Genomic DNA, 5,844 nt, shown 5'->3' on the forward strand with positions numbered 1-5,844 from the left:
TTTTGACAGTAGACTCAATATCCAGTTGTTTTACGTTATTCTGTATGGTTTCGGTCCATGGATTCGTTGCACGCGAATCGTAAAAAATCCTGTTGCGTTTTCACACAATGCATGACGAATCTGTTGCAGCGCGTGGGTGATATCTCGCGTTCTCGAAGCATCTGGCCCACTGGCTAGTCTGCGAGTACAGACTCAAATTTGACAATAACAAATAATGTACCCCTGCCCCCCTGGCACTAGTTCAGTGACCCCGGGGCAGTAAATGCGTCAGTAAAGATCAGTCTCAGGACCTTCCAACTAGAACAGTAAAAAATAGGACTAATTATAAGGAGCTAGAACAAATATTTTTTTGTCCCTGTTAAGTGCATTTCGATAATATTAAGAAATGCACCACAAATATCGATGGACGAAATTGTGGTGACAGTTCAATTCAATTCATTTATTAACCATATAAAAATATTTAAATACAATGTAACATAACATAATATGCATATATGTAACAAAACATACTACAAATAAATATAATTTATACAATAAAAGACATCAATTTTCATATATTTTCATAATATATATATATACCTTTGAAATTGATACAAATTTGAATCAAATCTTCAACATGAAATGGCAATGATATATAGGCCTATAATAGGTTTTCGGCTGTATTATGTCCGACCTTACTGCTGAGAAGAATAGTAAATTCATCCGCCCCCTCCCCATATACATTTCATGCAATATCAGTGATAAAAGGAAAGGATTTAATTTGTTGATCCCCAATTCTTAACCTACAATTCTCTGAACTCATTTTAAGTCCCTGTTCTTTTGAATGAAAAAAAAATGTCTGCTTTGACATGTGACTTTCCTCTCCATTAAAAAAATAAAAATAATGTCATTTTGATATAAGGAGGAATTGAAAAACGTGAGAGTATAACCGGGAGTATACACACTTTGAAAAACTGAGTCACACATTATAGGCGGGGTGTACCCACCTAACACATAACGTTATAATAACATATTTATAAGATTGTTAGAAATGCTTTCGAAAAACGTTTGCATATATTCCCCTTATATGAAGCATTAAATAAACGTTATTATGATATCAAGTATAGAATGTTTTGATGGCCTGACAAGAAAACAATTGAAAGAAATTTTTCAAAAATGTTACTAAAACATCTTATCAAAATGTTTAATCTTGATGTTAAAATGACATGAAAAAAACATTCACAAGAAAACAAAATAATGTTTCTAACGTTTTTATAATGTTAAATAATTAATATCTAGATAACATCTTAAAAACGTTTTTAAGAATTAAATCTAATGTTATAAAAAAATCATCGATGAATATATGTTTTCAAAATATTTCAAAAAAATTTTGTGAAAAAATGTGTCAAAAATGTATTAGAAACATATTAATTTTGACGTTTTTGTGATATCATTAAAACATTTTAAGAGAAACACTGTAACATCACATTTTTATGATGTCATAGCATTTTAAAAACGTTATTAGAATATCATAATAGTAATAATAAAACGTTCTTGAAATGAATTAAAACTATGGTTTTACAACATTTTATCGAAAATTCCAGAAATGTTTTTTTTTCAAATGTTTTCCCCCAAAAAAATTCAAAAATAAATTAAAAACATCCGTATTTTTCACGTTTTTGTGATATAATATTAACATTATTTGAAAAACAAAACATTTTACTAACGTCTTAACAATCATATAAATTGGATGTGAACTTATCATTCAAAAACGCTGTTAAAATATTCTGACAATAACAACATCAAACGTTTCTGAAATGTTATGAAACTATGTTTGAATAATATTTCGACTAAACGTTTTTGAACAATGTTTTCCTAATATTTTTCAAAAAAGTTACTGAAATGTATTTCAAACATATTTTCTGATTTTATATGATGTGACTTTATCTTTTATTAACAATTTTTACTATTTTACTAACATTCTTATAAGGTTATATATTTGATAAAAATGTTGTTAGAATATTATAACAATAATACCAATGAACCGTTAAATATATTTATAATAGTAGAACAAAATTTTAAAAAAATCTTTTTTTTAAATATTTGCCAAAATTGTCTTTATGATACTATTTTAACATTTTTTAACTTTACTATCTTTATAATGTTATACATGGGATCTAAAGATATTTTTAAAGGTTGTTTTAACATTATAGCAAACATCACTCGTTCTTGAAATTTTTCTTGAAAAATATTGTTTAATATAACATTATTTCAGAAAAATTACATGTATGTGAAAAAAAAAACATTTAAAATATGTTCTTAGAATATGAAAATAACATAAAACATTCTCAAAATGTCATTATGTTTTTAGTTTCTCAAATATTTTAATGAAACATTTCTTTGAAATGTTTTTTATATCAACATCATCACCACCATTTCCATCATCATCACTTCCATCATCATCGTCATCATCGCCATTTAAATCATCATTATCATGCATCACCACCACTTCCATCAACATCATCATCACCGTCACTCCAATCATCATCATCATCACCACCACTTCCATTATCATCATCACCATCATTTACATCATCACCATCATTTACATCATCATCGTCATCACCGCCATTTAAATCATCATCATGCATCACCACCACTTCCATCAACATCGTCATCATCACCACCATTTCCTTCGTCGCCATTATCACCATTTCCATATTATATCACCACCACTTCCATCACCATCATCATCACCGCCACTCCAATCATCATCACCACCACTTCCATTATCATCATCACCATCATTTACATCATCATCACCACCACTTTTATCATCACCATCATTTACATCATCATCACCACCACTTCTTCATCATATTCACCACCATTTCATTCATTATCATCATCACCACCACTTCTATCATTATCAACTTCATCATCACCACCACTTCCATCATCATCATCACTGCCATTTGCATCATCATTATCATTGTCATCATCACCACCACTTCTGTCATCATCATCACCACCACTTCCATCATCATCATCATCACCACCATTTCCATCATCATCATCATCATTACCATCACCACCACTTCCATCATCATCATCATCATCACCACCATTTCCATCATCATCATCATCATTACCATCACCACCACTTCCATCATCATCATCGTCACCAATCTATCATCAGAACCATCATCCCCTTCCAAATATGAATGAATCAAACTTTCATAATCATTGCATTTCTAACATACTCCTTTTAATGGTATTTGCTATAAAGGGTAAATAGGGCATGCAAGGAATGATCGTTTGGTTCCTATATACAGTTAATAAAATGTTTCTAAGCGCTGCATACTATCACCCAGAATTAGCACGGCTACCCCGATCAGGCACTCGAGCATTCAAGATATTCCTACCGGATACTCATTTACTACACCTGGGTGAAGAGTGGCATCAGTGTTTTACTGCAACTACTTTCATTTGGCTTTAATTGTAGAAGTAGGATTAGACCATGTGGGATGAGATAGAACAGCTTCTGGACAAAGCAGGGGGAGACCACTCATCAATTTAAAGTGATTGGTTAACATTGGTTTGACTTTAAAAAATCTGAGCTAGAAGGTCACACTTGTCACCTCTGTCTGTAATGTTACAAAAATGAAGCCCAGAAAAAATTGCGTACGAAAATGATTATTTAGTGCTTCAAAAATTGAAATATAAAGTGACCGGAGACACCATCTTAATTTTATCCCATAAACTTATGTGTACTATTTAGGTGTCTATAAGACGCCTATTTATAAAATCAGGGTTTGCCTTGTAGTTTTAGCTTTTCATTCTCAATAATGGTTGTTTTCAGGGTTTATTAGTTCTAATACATGCACTTGTACACATGTTTCATCTTGATTTGAGAATTTTTTAAATCGGCTGCTCACAAAGTTAAACAACAATACCTTTAAGCTAAATGAAAGTAGTTGCAGTAAAACACTGATTTTGTGAGAAAGTCTGTAAAACCAAGGTTATTACTATATCATCATGGATCAAGATCTGGAACAGTTACATTAACTGAACATTGTAAAATCATACAATCTAAGCTGAAAAATTATCACACTGAAAATCGCCAACACAGATAGGCACATGTGGGACAGTATATATTATTATTATTGCTGGAATAAAGACCCGACGGAAGTGCCAGAATCTGTGCTTATTTTTCAGCAAATACACAATTTCTTCCAGAATCCTTTGGCATATATTTTTTTATTCATACAAACAGACACTTGGGTGGTCATTATATTGGATTCTGTCAAAAGTCATTTTGAGATCGTTACCACAACTGGCATTTATCTTCAACGAGTACGAGTGACATCACGATAACAATGCAACTTTTGTGCATATATTATGAAACATACAAATTATTTTAAATATTTCTTTGACAATGGTGCCACTCTTTACAACAACAATATATAACATATATGTCAACGATAATGATGTGAAAGCTTAGGTTGAGGAATATGTGGATTTAATTGGAATGGTGATGACCAAAACTTTACACTGTATATTTAAGGCCCTTTATCTTTTTTTTCCTACAAGGAAACTTTGACAAATTGATGAAAGAGAAGTGACAAAGCCCACAGGAGAACATCAGAAGTACATTATTTCTCACATATGAAAATATTATAATATAAAAAGATTATGAAAGTTATAAAAATGGAGTAGTCATGAAATACAGAATATCAAGGAAGACCATTTGTTGCATAAACAATATATAGTGGTATGCACATATAAACAGAAAACCTCTTGATAATGGCAATATTATGCTCCTACAACAATTCATAAAATAGATGTTGAATTCATTACCTCAAGATCAAATGCGTGCATCTCAGAAAACTAACCAGGCCAGCTTCATACGACAGCTGATTAAATGAAATTATGGCCTATAATTCCATTGAAATGTACATTTCATAATTCTCCAGATAACACATACACATATATATTATTTACAAAGAACCAGGGCCCGTTGCCTAGAAGTTACCATTATGGTAACTTGCATGGAATCATTGATTTTGATTGGCCGTTGATCAGCGTTACCATGGTAGATACCATTCATTATATGTCAAAGTTATAACAATAGAAACTTTTGTGCAACAGGGCCCAGGGTTTGTTTCCCAAGGAGTAAAATGTGACTTAAGAGACATGCTCGCATATGATATGTACGGCACGACTATTCAGACTAATATGCAGTTGTGCGCTATGCAGTTGTGCGCATCCCCTAACCATGATTTGTCCAATGAGGTGATACCTTTTATACCGCAAGCAACTTGGAATTTAAGTGCGACTCTAAGTCTACCTGTTCCAATCAGATACTGAGAAATATATATTTTTTTACAGAAGTCCTTGCAAAACCATTATCCAGAAAGCTTAGAAGTCCTTCATCTCCAAATCATGCCCATCAAACAATAAAAAAGGATGAGACTATGTAATGTTGCCTTGGAATAGTTTGTTTTACCTTTATTTCCTTCAGATACTATGGGTATATTTACTTTCCATAGGAATTATATGAATGCAAACAAAAGTAATAAAAATTTGCACTAATAATACATAAATGAGTACAAATCAAGTTTTTAAATGTTAAATTCATGAATATTGGTAAAAATCATATTAAGAAGAAAAAATTTACAAATACTGTACACAAATATTGTTAAATAGATGCATGTATATTTACAATTCTGAAAATTGCAAACATTATTATTTACAAACAGCTTAACATATACACAGAAAAGTGTATCAATGGAACTCAAAGGAGCAAATAATGTACAATGAATTCATCTCTTTCAAGAACATTCAAATCCATTTTGCTATAGG

This window comes from Lytechinus variegatus, chromosome 7, assembly GCF_018143015.1.
Source record: "Lytechinus variegatus isolate NC3 chromosome 7, Lvar_3.0, whole genome shotgun sequence".
NCBI lineage: Eukaryota > Metazoa > Echinodermata > Echinoidea > Temnopleuroida > Toxopneustidae > Lytechinus > Lytechinus variegatus.